Below are 14243 nucleotides of genomic sequence, written 5' to 3' on the forward strand. Positions count from 1 at the left end.
GCAATCTTAGGAACAAAAACATATACACACCCTCAAGTGTTCCTTAAGAGCTTTAATTGGTAGTTGAATGAGTGACGTCTGAGGCCTGAAAAAGAGAAAATCAGACATGGTCAGAATTAGAAATGTAACACTGGTGTATTTTATCATCATCTCAACCGACTTCAAGCATTTTTCCATGCCGTAACTGAAAAACAGGAAATGGATCAGTCTTAATAAATAATTCACATCTCTCCTCATTACTAAATCATGGTCCTGCTGTCCGTATGGAACTGTAGCTACTACTGGCTCCCTGGCTGTTATCAGTGTAATGGGGCTCATTCATGGGCGTTTTCATGTGATCTTCCAGAGTTCATGAGGGCGTGGTGGGTGATTTGAGGACAGAGAACCAATTTTCCTCACCGTCACTGGCCAAAGCATCCCTCGACACAAGGTCCGTCACGTGGTGAGCAGATTTCAGTTGAACACATGAAGTAGATCTGAGTGTTGAAAGTAGAGCAGGATTAGATGTAGCGTCCAGTCTCCGGAGTGTGCGCAATGTACTGTGACAAACAGCTGCTGGCAATTGAGATCTGGCCAGAATTTGCAGTTTAACGAAATGGCTTCTCCACATCTCCACGTAATGAATGCTGACTTGAGATTTAGAGATACAGCTGTTAATGGTTTCATTTTCCACTACATGCTTTTGCTGAGTAAAGCGATAGACTGTGTGAACAGTTTAAAAGAGAGCAGTTATATACTTTTACAAATTTACATTTACTTTTGACAAAATTAGACGGGGGGGTCTAAATGCCAACTGCCACCATTAGATAAGAATTTAATAATCACCAGGGGGCAGATTCATAAGCATGCTGGGCAGACAGCTGCTCATTTTACTTTTTTTTCCTTGCTGCAACACATAAAAACTGTGAGGGAAGCATGCTTAAAGCAACAGCCTGACATTTGGGGATATGCAATCATTTGCTCTTTTACAGAGAGTTGGTTAAGGAGATTGATATCACTCTCATATCTTTCTATAAAATATGGAACTACAGCTGGCAGTCAATTAGCTTAGCTTAGGATACAGACTAGAAAGAGAGGAAAACAGCTTGCTTGGCTCTGTCCAAGAATGGGGTGGGGGGCTAATAGCACTTCAGTTTTGTACAGATTAAATAAAAACACAGTGTGTTGATTAGCTTTAGAGGTGCTGGTATAGGGGGATCTGTTACCTCTGGGAAGAGCCAGGCTGGCTGTTTTCCCCTGTTTTCCCTTGTTTTCAGTGTTTATGCTAAGCTAAGCTAACCACCTCCTCACTATAGCTAAGTTCAGCCTGCAGACATGAGTGAGTGACACATGATTATTTATAGAACTCAAGTGTCCCTGTTCATCCTTACCTCTTCATCCGGGTCCTTGAACTCACCATCAGGAAGGAACTGGAAGGTGCTGATGGTGAAGCGTCGGGTCTGGCCCTGAGGAGGGGGTGGCGGAGGATAAGACAGCACAGCCTGCTGCGGCGCTGGATCCAAGGGGTTGGGGCAGCTAGGGAGTAACACTGGGTTAATAAGCCAATTAGATAACAGGACAATAGTTTCAAAAATATACTTCCCTTCATTTATCCTGTTATCTACTCTCAGTGGAAAGACAAAAAAAACTGAAAACATGATATGTGTGTGCAGTATCCCCTTCCACTGCTGAGCTCAATTTATACACACACACACACACACACACACACACATATTTATTTATGTTTATATGTTTTTATGTTCATGTTCCCTTCACACAGGAGATGTTTCAACATACCCATTGTAAAGCAGCACCCACACAGATTTTCCAGAGCGGGGGTAGGCCACACAGTAGTGCACTAGCAGCACCAAACTGGGATCTGGGGCGTTAAGCAGCCGCACTTCCAAGTAGAGAGGTTTCCCCAGCAGCATCTGCAGGGGCTGGTGATACTGAGGGTGGTAGCTGCTGTACTGAGCATCTGAGACAAGAGGAGGTGTACTGGATAAACTGGAGATCATAACAGCAACTTTCACCCACTCAAAACTAGGTAGAAATTCTCCTGCAGCTGATCAGAATGGGTTTGAAGCTTCATATTGTGCTGAAATTTTGCAAAATTTTCAATCGTCAGTTTCCATCCATCTTGACTAGAGTAAACTTGTGTTCTCGGACACAACAGCACAAAATTATTTCTTTTTATTTATGAAAAAAAGCAGGTCTTAATTTTGAAATGAAGGCCATTTACCTTTGGCAATCCTGAGCTGGACTCCAAACATCCCCTGGGTGCGAACACTAGGTCCAAGGGTGGGAGTTTTTACCATGTAGCTCACAGTCAGGACAGAACCCGGCTGAAACCGGCACTCCACCAACAACCTGAGAAGGACACAGGAAGCACTGTTTCTTTTAACTTGGCTTAGCTTCTTTAACTGGTTTAGTGTTTTGTCAAAACGAAACTCTTGCATCCTCTCAGCACTTTGGGGAACATGGTTACTCTGATGATAAAAAGAAACATGCTCAGACCTGACAGGAGAATCTCTTGTGATGGTGCCATAGTTGAGGCTGATTGCCTGAACTTTGTTGATGACCTCCACCATATAGATCAATGTTTTCCCCACCATCTGTCAGGGCAGAAACAGATACACAAGTCAGTATATGGACTCTGGTAAAGCCTAACTTGTTCAGGAAGTGAGCATTAGTGGGACATGTCCCTTAAATGAACTGGGGTTATTCTATATTTTTCTGATGATCAATAAATCCCAGATCAAAACCAACCATATGTTAGTCTTTGTCTCAACATTTTCTGACTTACCTACCGCTGCCTTTTGGTCAACCCCAAGCCCACTGTTTCCTACTGAAGACATAAATCTTTAAAAATAGGTCATTAAATCAAAATGCAGTAGCTGTGCTCACAGTAATAAAGGAACATGTCACCCACTGCAGCTTTGTGGCTCAAAGATGCATATTTAATGGTTTTTGGACAATAATGGGGGTGTACCATAGACTATATCAGACTTTGGTTAGACTTTCAGGGTTGTCGTTTATTTAGTTCTTTTCACGGGATTTGTTGACAATAAGAAAAATACAGAATATCTCACCTGTCTTTTAGCTCAGCACTACATTAATAGAGAACAGACTGTTCAAACACACAGTTCTTATTCAGGCAGATGTCTTCAGCTTATCAATATTCTGGGAAAGGTGTTCATTCATTAAAGCTCACCACTCTGCGTGCCCCGCAGCCATCCATTGGGATCTTGAACAAGGCATAGTCAGAAGTCACTCTCTGAGGTTTGCAGGTGGAATTGCTGGCAGCAACAAGCAGGGCAGGGGAAAGAGGGGGCTCCGTGAGGGAAGCAGGTACGGAGAAGACAAAGTGGCGGTCAATAGTGCATTCTGAAGGAGGACACACACACACACACACACACACACACACAGATACACACGCACAGTTACGTGAAGGTCAGGTGAACTAAAGGTCAGAAATCTCAGGAGGCAATTGATAATGAGTCCCAAAGTATCTTATACCCTTTTCACATTCTGTGTCACTGCCAGTCTGAATCATGCTGTGCTGGCCCTGAATATGCCTCTTCACACATCCAGCAGCTGTGGCGCTTACATTTCCGTACCCAAAACAGCTCAACTGTACTCAGCTAAGTGGCGTGAAAATGCCAGTGGGGACACAAACTACAGCTCACCATCCATGTGGTAGTAGCAGGCAGGGGGGTGCTTGCTGAAGCAGCAGCCCATGGAGAGGCACTGTGGCTCGGATACAGACGCGGATCCGCAGGGGAGACGCTGTTCGTTGGGAAGGTTGCACTCTGTGGGACAGAACAACAAATGTCAGCTGCACAGTTAAAACAACCCTGAATGGCCAGGAGAAAACATGCTTTGGCAAATTGAATATCCTTTCAAAGGTGTAAACATAAAATCTACCTTGTCCGGACCTTGGGATGACAACTGGACAAGAAAATTGAGCCTCCCTTTTCCCATTTATTGTCATGTAGACGACAGTGATGATGTACATTTTACCCTTTTAGAGAAAATGTTTATACAATTGTTAATAGGTAAAGCAAATGGTCAGTTATACAAAAGGTCATGTGCTCAGTGTGAAATCTGAGTCAATACTTGCCTGTACACTCATGTGGCAGTGTGAGTGTAACTGGAGACTCAAATGGATTTTGCCATCTTTGGCTTTGCTTGCAGAATACCCACAGTGCTTTGGGGCATCCTGGAGGTTCATCTGGTTCCCTTTGATGTCTGAAAAAGTACATGTGGAAACATACAATTTTTGTGTGGACTTTAAATGGCCCAATTACAGCTCTCAGAATGGTGAGGACAAGAGTTTAAGTGTTGCCCAGTCAAAACAAAAATCACCCTTCCCCACCCAACCCCCATTCAACTGTACACCAGAGCAGCCCCCCTGAAGTAAGTTAAAATTCAACTCATGCAGCACTGATGGCAACCATATGCACCTGGAACATATACACCAACATACGCAAACGCGCGCACACACACACACACACACACACACACACACACACACACACACACACACACACACACACACACACACACACACACACACACACACACACACACACACACACACACACACACACACACACCTTTAAGAAGAATTCCAGAGATGGGACCGGGGGGGAGCTGCACAGTCATCTGATGGGAGGAGCAGATGACTCTAGGCTTCGAGACAAGAGAGGAGGTGGTGCCGGGTGGAGTAGGGGGGACAGGTGGGGTAACTGGCGGAGGAGTTTCAGGGGCACTTCCATTTGGGCACTGCAGTTCCAGAGTCCTATACTGTGCCACAGACAGGTCCCAAAACCTCAGAGGTAAAGAAATGGTTGTGGGAGTCTGAAGAGAAAGATCAATAAAGTCAGTATGAACAGCCACGCATGGTTTCCAGCTCCTGTATTTAAAAATAGAGTCTGCAAGTTGAGCTCAATTTACAAAAAACTGAGTTCTTACCAGTTGGGTTGCACAGTACATGAAAAAAAAAACTCCACCCAGTACAGATTCATGCAGAGCAAATACTGCATACTGTCCATATGGGATTAATCGTAAATATGAGCTGCTGACTGGGAAAAACAGCTCATCTGTGTTCCATATACAACCAGGACTGGTGTCATAAATTGCTGCTGTGACAACCCAAGTGGTACAAACAGCCAGCGTCAGCAGTCCAAGTAATTTTGTACTTTGTGGTGTCATTGTGTTAGACTACACTATGGCATTTTTAGTATTTTCCCCACCCATTTATATACAGTACAGTGCAAATGTTTTAGACACTGTAGATGTTTAGATTCTTATCCATCACGCAGTACCATCAGGGAGGCGTCTGATCGAGCCCAGATTCATTCTGCAGCATGACAACAACCCCAAACGTACATCCAGGAGTCATAAAGAACGAGCTTGGACGACAAGAGAAACATTGAGTCTACAGATGTTATATTCCCCCCCTTAACAGAGTCCTGATCACAACATCATGGAGTCAGTCTTGGCTTACGTGAAGAGACAAAAGGCACTGAGACAGCCTAAGTCCAGAGGGACTGCTGCAGCTTCTTTTGCACAGTACTACATAACATAACATAAAGCAAAAATATAAGAAACACTACAACATAATGTAATCGGGTAAAAACCACCACTACTAACTAAAGCTTCAAAAATTACCATACAATTACCATTATTCAAACAATTTTGTCATTATAATAGTGCTTGTGATTATAGTACTACTTATTTAGTGAACTTGAGTCTGTCCTCTTATGTTGTATCCAATGTTGTACATATACATATATGACCACCAAGTCATTATGAATTAAGAGAATACAGCTAATAAAGCAGCTAAAAAAATAAACATTTATCTCAGTGTCTATCAACATATATATGTTCTACATTTAACATGTGACCTTGTCAAATACCATTTACTATACTGTATTGTATATAAGTTTGTTTCTTAGTATAGTATACACAATGCCATTTTCTGAGAACTTCAGGTATAAAGATATCACAACATCACTAAACCTCATAAAAGAAACACAATCTTTTATCACGTCTTTAAAAACACACTGGTGAAATTCAAGCAATTAGTGACAAAACATTATGGTGGATCTCACCCGTGACTGGCTGTGGCAGGCAGGCAGAGGAGAGTGAAGGATTACCCCAGAGCCCTCAGCCATCTGTAGCATGTACCCACACAGTGGAGACACACTGTAGAGGAACAGCCATGTGTTCACTTGGTCTGATGTAAGAAACAATGATTGTTAGATCTTTGATATCTGCACCAAAGTTAATATGCTTCACTTTCAGAAGGAAAGGCTGATGTAGGAACACTGGGGTGTCTCTGAACAAGCCACCAAAATTAATACGTAATTAATAGTATGGGTGCTCATCTGGGACCAGTTACAATATACTGTATACAGATATATGCACTTCAAGATGCTTGATCCAAAAAAAGTGAATATAGTCATCACTAGAAGTTTTAGGTTATCTAGATTTCTACAGTGTCTCCACTGACATACATTTCAGTATTCAAGATAAATGATATGTACAAAAAATATGTTCATTGGTTCTAACTTCTCAAATTTTAGGATTCTCTATATATTCAAATGTATAAAATAAAATGCAAATGTATGAAGTATGTATGTGGATGCTGCAGTTATTCTTGCTGTGTTTCTTCCTGTGTGGCATCTAAGATTCACTAAGCACTGGGCTTTTGTAGACTGTTGGGAGAATAAAAACTGTTTACATGGGACCTTGAAGAGTTTTGTTTTGTTTTTGTTTTTTTGCTGAAGAGAAATCACAGGAAACAGCAAATAAAATTTCCCACATCTGGCGCTTTTTGAAAATGTGACAAGCCACATTTCTCACTAACAGAAAGAGCTCTCATGTTTACACAAACACTGACCTTTGACCTGGATGGAGTCTGGGTGAGCAAAAGGCAGGAAGACAGCCATCCTCCCCATCAGACACTGGAGATGGGGAATCTGTGCAGGGGACTGAGTTAGAGTGGACACTGTCGTACTGGTGGTAGGAGTTGGAGTAGTAGTGGTGGTGATCGGTGGCTGAATTTCTGGGTACTGGGAAACAGGAGGGTAAGATGGATGGTAGTGTGGTGGGTAGAAAGGATGGTAATAGGGGTAATAAGGGTAAGAGTAGTAGCTACAAATGGTGTGAGTGTAAGGGGGGCAGGTGGCCTGTGGAGCAACTAGTTTCTGAGGTTCCTGTGGAATGGTTCGTAGTTTCTCTTTTTGTTGTGGCACAGGTGTGGGCGGATGGAAGTAAAAAGGTCTTTGGGGATAAAAATGGGCAGAGGGATAGCTGGGACTGACAGGTTGTTTGGGAACCATTGTCCTGGTTGTAGATGTGGTGGTAGGAGGTGGAGCGATGGTAGGATGTGAAACAGAGGGTGACTGCACCTCAAGACCAGGTTTTGAGTAGGGAACTGGTCCATAAGGATAGTAAGAGTGGTAAAAATCAGGTGGATAAAATGGACTGACTTGGTTCTGTGGACCCCCAGGTTGTTTTGGAGGAGAGGGAGGAGGAGGAGAAGGTGGGCTGACAGGGGGAGGAGCAGGTGCTTGGGTCTCTGGTGCTGCAGTGGGTGCTGGATAGTAAGGCATATGATGATAATAGTAAGGGTAATAAGGATTTGCTGGAGGTCTGGGTGGCTGGGTAGCTGGAGGAACAGTAGTAGTTTTTTTAGCTGCAGGAGTCGGAGCTAGTGTCACCGCAGGGTAGTAGAACGGCACATGAGGGTAATACAGACCAGACAGATACTGAGAAGGACCATGAGGTAATTGAGAAACTTGGTGGGAATGACTATCCTGCACTGAGTCAAGATTTGGGGCAGATATAGCTTGTACCACCACAGGAGACTGGTAAGGAGGGGAAGGGTATTTTAAGTGCTCTCCAGGAGAGTAGGGCAACTTTCCAGGGCCCGTGGGGTAGAGGGACTGCTGCTGCTGCTGCTGCTGCTGTTGCTGCTGCTGCTGCTGCTGCTGTTGCTGCTGTTGCTGCTGTTGCTGCTGTTGCTGCTGTTGCTGCTGCTGCTGCTGCTGCTGCTGCTGCTGCTGCTGAGGCTGGGGCCCAGGAGGACTCCCTGGAGTGGGCTGGGGTGGGTGGACAGGTTGTGGGCCAGGAGGGTAGGCCTGGGGAAACTGTGGGTACTGGAGACCAGGGTATGGGTAGTAGGGGTAGTCTGGAAGCTGAGCAATCTGCTCCTTGGTTGGAGGTTGAGGAGGGGGAGCAGGCCAGGGGGTGGGTGCAGGGCTAACAGGATCTGGGACATAGGGAAACTGAGGACCGACTGGACAGGAGAGGATGTATTCCTGATCATCTAATATAAGCTGGAGGTGCAGACCCTCCTGGAAAAAAAGTTGAATAAAAACCCTATTGGTAGAAGCCAGCAACCTACCAAAATACACATTAAAATTGGACAACTTACTCCACTAGTGACACAAGAGGCACTGTGGGAGATGAAGAACGTAAGCTCGTCAGGTCGGGAGTGGACACGATATGCACAGTCTTCGGATACAAATGGACCCCAGCCTCCATTCACTGTAAAGCAGATTACACATGATTTCGACGTCAGTCTCACTCAGTTAATAAAAGTTCAGAATCTGATGGTAATGAGGTTATGTCATCTATTTTGGATGTTTTAGTAATGTTAAAGAGGAGTTTGCTACAATTAAAAATATACACACTTTCAGACAGATTACAACATGTTTTAGACTCAGTATATTTAAAATTGAATTCCTATAGGACAACAAAGTAAGCAATTTATATCAATCTGTGTTTGGCAATCAGAATTATATTAATATTAAATCCTTTAACTTTTTTCTTCCTGTTTTGTTGGTCTACAAGTTGTTATATTTAAATAAATCAGAAAAATACTGGGTCAAAAGGGGCTAACAAGAAATGTAGAATTTGTCAGAATTTGAGATTGCTAAAACCAAAAAGTTAACCAAAAAAAATCCAACCAGGGAAGAACAGGCATGGTCAAATTTAAATCTAGACTTTACATGTACTTTTAAAAAAGACATATAAATATGGATTCCTAAATATAAACTGTGTTTTGATCAAACTAACCCAAACAGTCACATTGTAATCCATGGGGCTTTCTCATTCTAGGTTCTGTAGCACTGCACATAAAGTCAAAAGCAATAGCATTATAAAGCATTAAAATTGGTCATAACTTTATCAAACAACTCAGCATAAAACCCCCATAAAAACAGACTTACCTACAACTCCCAGCAGTGGTATATCCTGCTCCTGCCCTTGTATCTGCACTGCCATACCATAAGGGGAGCAGAAGACTGAAGGGGCAGAGAGGGAGAAAGAAGGGGCAGGAGTGGACATCTGCACCGGACAGGAGAGCTTCAGAGGGCTGCCCCACCACAACATGGGCAGCACATAACTGTCATTCTGACAGAAAGAAAAACAAGGGGGTGATGAACACAGGACATGGGAATAGCTCATGGGAGAAATATAATGCAGGTGCTGCTAGTACCTCCTGTGTAATGTAACATGCATCATAAGGCACCATCATCTCAAGGTCACTCCATGACGTCCTCACCGAGTACCCACAGTATGGTGGCAACTGGAACAGAGAGATGGGAGATGCTCCCTCTGTAAAGAGGAAATGTTGAACAGAACAGATGATTTTAGTAATAAAACAACTCGACGATTAATCAATTAGTTGATCTACATAAAGTAATTAACAATTTTAATAAAAGGATCAGTGGTTTAGCAAGCTTTGGTTCTTGCTTCTTATTTTCTTTGTTTTAAATCACTGAATTTTAATATCTTTGCGTTTTAGACTGTTGGTTGCACAATATTAGCAATGATGACTTTAGATGGCAGCATGGGGCATTTCTACCACAACACCCCTAGTTTCATGTAAACTTTCAGTTACTTATATTAGGTGCACACTGGTTAGTGCATGTTACACCTTGAAAATTATACCTTACATTCACCCTCCTTGCTATATGACATGAAAGCCTTTAGTTTCTTGTCATTTTCCTTAAAGAAATACAGGAAAATGTCCTTTCCTTCCATGTACATATTCCACGTGGGCTTCATAAGTAATATTACATAACATTATCTTACCTCTATCCACTAACAGGTGTGTCAGTCCTTGTCCTGAGGCAGTGAATGTCATGACATTCTCATCGCATTGCACCAAAGGCCTCATAGCCAGCCATTCAGAGAAATGTGGACTGGAGTCAAATGATGGACCCAAAACCTTCCCCTGGACTCCCTGGAAACCTAAAGGATATAAACGAGCGTTTAAATAAAGAAGGAAGAAAGATTAAGTTGCTTCACCCTGCAGTTCCCCTCTCAGTAGCTTTAACCTGTAGAATCTGCTTGATATCCGTCTTCAGAGTCTGAAGATGAGGACCTCAGTTCCATGCTATTACCAACTGTCCACGACAAGCTGTTGGGCGCAAAGTTGCTGCCAGTTTCATTAAGTTTCTGCACCGTGAAATATGGGAGTGGCTCCTCGGTAAGGCCAGCAGATTTACGCAGATCCCCATGGAGTTCCGGCCGGCTGGTTTTGCGCAGATTTGCGCCCCGGATAACCTGTTCAACCAACTGCCAGTTTCCCTGTAGGTCGTCTTTGTCTCCTTTGAGCTTTTCCCACCTGGCAGTTGTTGACTCTTGGACTTTGTAAGAACTAAAACCATCCCCCGACTGTCCTGAACTCACCGAATGACAAACTTGAAGCGTGTAAAGATAAACGGCTAACACAAATAAAAACAAGGTTATTTCTCTTTTCTGTTTGCAAGACATCGCCCTCTTTGTTGACGCTTTTTGCTCACGTGCGCACGGAGGCGTCACCTGAACATGAGGGCGATCAATTAGGAGTCATCAAGCACGGACCAATTAAAAAGCTACAAGGGCGCAGATGGTTCGGCTGAACAAGAGCTGTTATGAGTGTAGCACAAACACCTTTATATATCTTCCGGTTAATTGTTTGTTTATCATTGTGACACGCCATTCACTTTTAATGACTACTTATTTCAGTTACAGCATGTTAGCTTATTTGCAGTCTACACAACCACAAGCTGAACTGCACGTAGAGCTGCAACAATCAGTCGATTAATCGTTAGTCCATCTTCAGAAAAATAATGGGCAACTGTCTGGATATGTCTTAGATTGTAATCTCTAAAGCAAAAACAGAACTTGAGACTTGGGATTGCCTCACAATGTTTACAGCTGACAGCCTGCCTATATTTTTAAAAATATATTTTCCCATGGCCTGTAAGGATGTGCAATTTAATGCATGTGAGAAACATGATGAATTTTTCAGACATGTCTGACTCGTACTAATATTGTTTTGACAGACCACGATGATTTTACTCTGTTGCAAAACTGGGCAGTTGTATGAATTTAGGTGGGCTACTTTTTATCTTTTTTATCAAAAACATCACACAGTTGTTAGTTTCACAAGCCTGTGCCTGTTGTTGTGTTGCAACATCTGATAGCCATAAATCTCAAGACACGGACACACACACACACACACAGTACTGTATTCTACTCAACATCAGCCAGTGTCTTAGAAAATCTTTTTGGTATTTTGCCAGCTGATGAGGAAAAGGAGGGAAAACTCTTGATCCGCGACATCTTGTGGGGTGAGTTGTTTTGTGCAAGGAGGAGGTTGCTGCTTTGATACAAAGTTTAGTCCCAGATTAGTGACTTCTCATCACCAGTTGCAGATGTTTATCAGTTGTGACTTGTGAGCATTTCAACCAGTGTGAATCATCTTTTGGGTTCCACAGAAGTGGAGGTACTGAGCAATTCACACATAAAAAAGAAAGATTATAGGAAAGTCTGAAGAAATAATCATACAGTCATGTAGAGAGACATTTCTGCTTTCTCCTCTTGTTAAATATCTTGCAACACCTCAGATTTATCTTATGACCCCTTGTGGGGCTCCTGAACTGCAGGTTAGGAACCACTGCTGAAGAATAAATTGGCTAAAAGTGGCAGTTACAGACCAGCATTGTGTATATAAAGTGCAAGAATGAAAGGTGAAGGGACAGTGCTGCAGGTCTGAGTCATGATATATTGCAGAGGAAGAGAATCAGTGTGACTTTGGTGGCATTTCTTTCTTACTGTGTCACCGCAGGTTTGCAGTAGGCTGCTTCTGGATGAAACTGGTGTAAGCCTGAGTGTCCGGAGGCAGCAAGCGCCTCTGGAATTAAATCTGAAAAGCTCAGACTTTTGTGACTTAAATCCTCCAGTCATGGCTGTGGTAATCGATTGGATGTTATGGGTATGTGCAGTGACAGCTCAAAAGGAACAGGGCAGAGTTGGGAGCTGGGGAGTGTAGTCTATGAACGGCAATTGGATTTGTTGTGGGAAGATGTGGGCTGTCTGTGTAACAACCTCAGCTCAGTGTTGCTGCATGTGGCCTTTGTTGTTTTTGTAGTTGATCCTTAAAGAGAAAAACTGACAGAAAATAAACTTGGTACACGAAAAACAAAAACCGCAACAGTCAAAGTTATAAGTAAGACTATTGTCAGCATTTCATTCCTGAAAGATTTCACTATCTTAAATGAGGTCCTTTCAGCAGAAGCTACTTCTGTGTAATATCTTTCCAATGGACTGCACAATGGATGTTAGATTGCACTTTCTGCAGAGGCCCACATGTCGTGACGGGAATAGAAAAATCCACTGACTCAGAAGTGGCATACAAGGGGAACTAGCACTGTTCAGCACCCACTCACCGTTAACTGTGAGGATATGACAAACCATTAGGGGTCAGATATAATGGTTTCAATCTTGACTTTTATTCAGACTTACTGCCAGGAGAAAATACCTCCTCTAGTCTATTACCATCTATTCCCACACCCTCTGACAATAATATAGCTCTTGAATGATTTTCATCTCAGCAGTACTATAATAAAATCAGAGACTTACACTAATGGGTCTATCAGCGCTCCCAGTCAGCATTGCACAAAGTTATGTAACACAGAACTTGTGAGAAATTTACACTCTAAAGAAGATGGTTGCTTTCAATGGGTCTGATCCACAGATACTGGATTTTCTGTGCCTCTCATGTCTTACCATTACAGTCAAGTCACAGAATTAAGCATTCAGTTTTCAAAATAATGAACACATTAAAACAACACGTACAGCTGTTCTGTGGGTATTAAAAATATAAAGATCAATACAAATATACATTATATAGTCCGCTGCACAATAAAGTGTTTCCTCAAAGTTGTACCACTGTTATCCAGTAGTGGATAGTAAATATATTTACGCAAGTACCTTACTCCTTCTACTTTATACTTCTAATCCACAATTTCAGAGGGAAGTACTGTACACTTTACTCCACTACATTTATCTGACAGGGATAGTTACTGGTTACTTTAAAAATTTAGATTTTATACTTAAAACATATGAAGAACTTATACAAGTTGATACTAATAAATCTTTTAGTCAAGTGACAGAAATTGAATTAATTCTGATTCTGATAAACATTTATGTGATTTTTCATGCAAAATTACCAATACCAACCAACTTCTTGAGTCTGTAAACAGCATCATCTCTAAAGATTGTTCAGTCCATTGATGAAACTTACAAACTACTGTAGAAGAGGGGAGCCTTAAGCGCAGATGCTTGCCAAACCACAGGAAAATGTATTCCTCTTCCTGTTTTACTTAAATCATAGGAGCTGTACATACTGTACCTTCCCTCTTCCCTGCTTTTGGCAGCGAGCCATGTGAACAGGGTATTTGACTCTGGCTTCATATTATTGTACCACACACAGATGACCTGAGTGGGAAAGTGTCAGTGTGAGCCACTGACCTGATATATTTCCAGGCTCACACTGGGTGAATCTGTACTGTCAACAAATGAGGGAGTGGCCAGTGAAAGAGCAAAGGAAGCAATTATGGTATCTATCTTCATCCCACCTCCAGCAGTATAAGGCAGCCATTGTAGTACTTGGATCAAGACTTCCTCAGTCCATGTGGTCTGCACTGAGAGACTGCAGCCTGAGGGTAGATAAGAAAGAGGCAGAGATGAGCTGAGGCCTGCCAGAGAAGAAAAGACTTTGTAAACATAAAAATAGTCTTTTAATGTTCTTCTTTAAAGCTCCTTTGTAGAAATGAGAAGACCCATAATCACTTGAGCTTTCTCTTATCCGAGGCAGGTGATAAAAGGCTTTATCAGACGTGCACTGTCTGCCAAGTAATCCCCTAATAGCATGGTATTATTGGACTACAGCCAATAATAACACCTATCTATTT

The sequence above is a fragment of the Toxotes jaculatrix genome, chromosome 4, assembly GCF_017976425.1.
Source record: "Toxotes jaculatrix isolate fToxJac2 chromosome 4, fToxJac2.pri, whole genome shotgun sequence".
In the NCBI taxonomy this organism is placed as follows: domain Eukaryota; kingdom Metazoa; phylum Chordata; class Actinopteri; family Toxotidae; genus Toxotes; species Toxotes jaculatrix.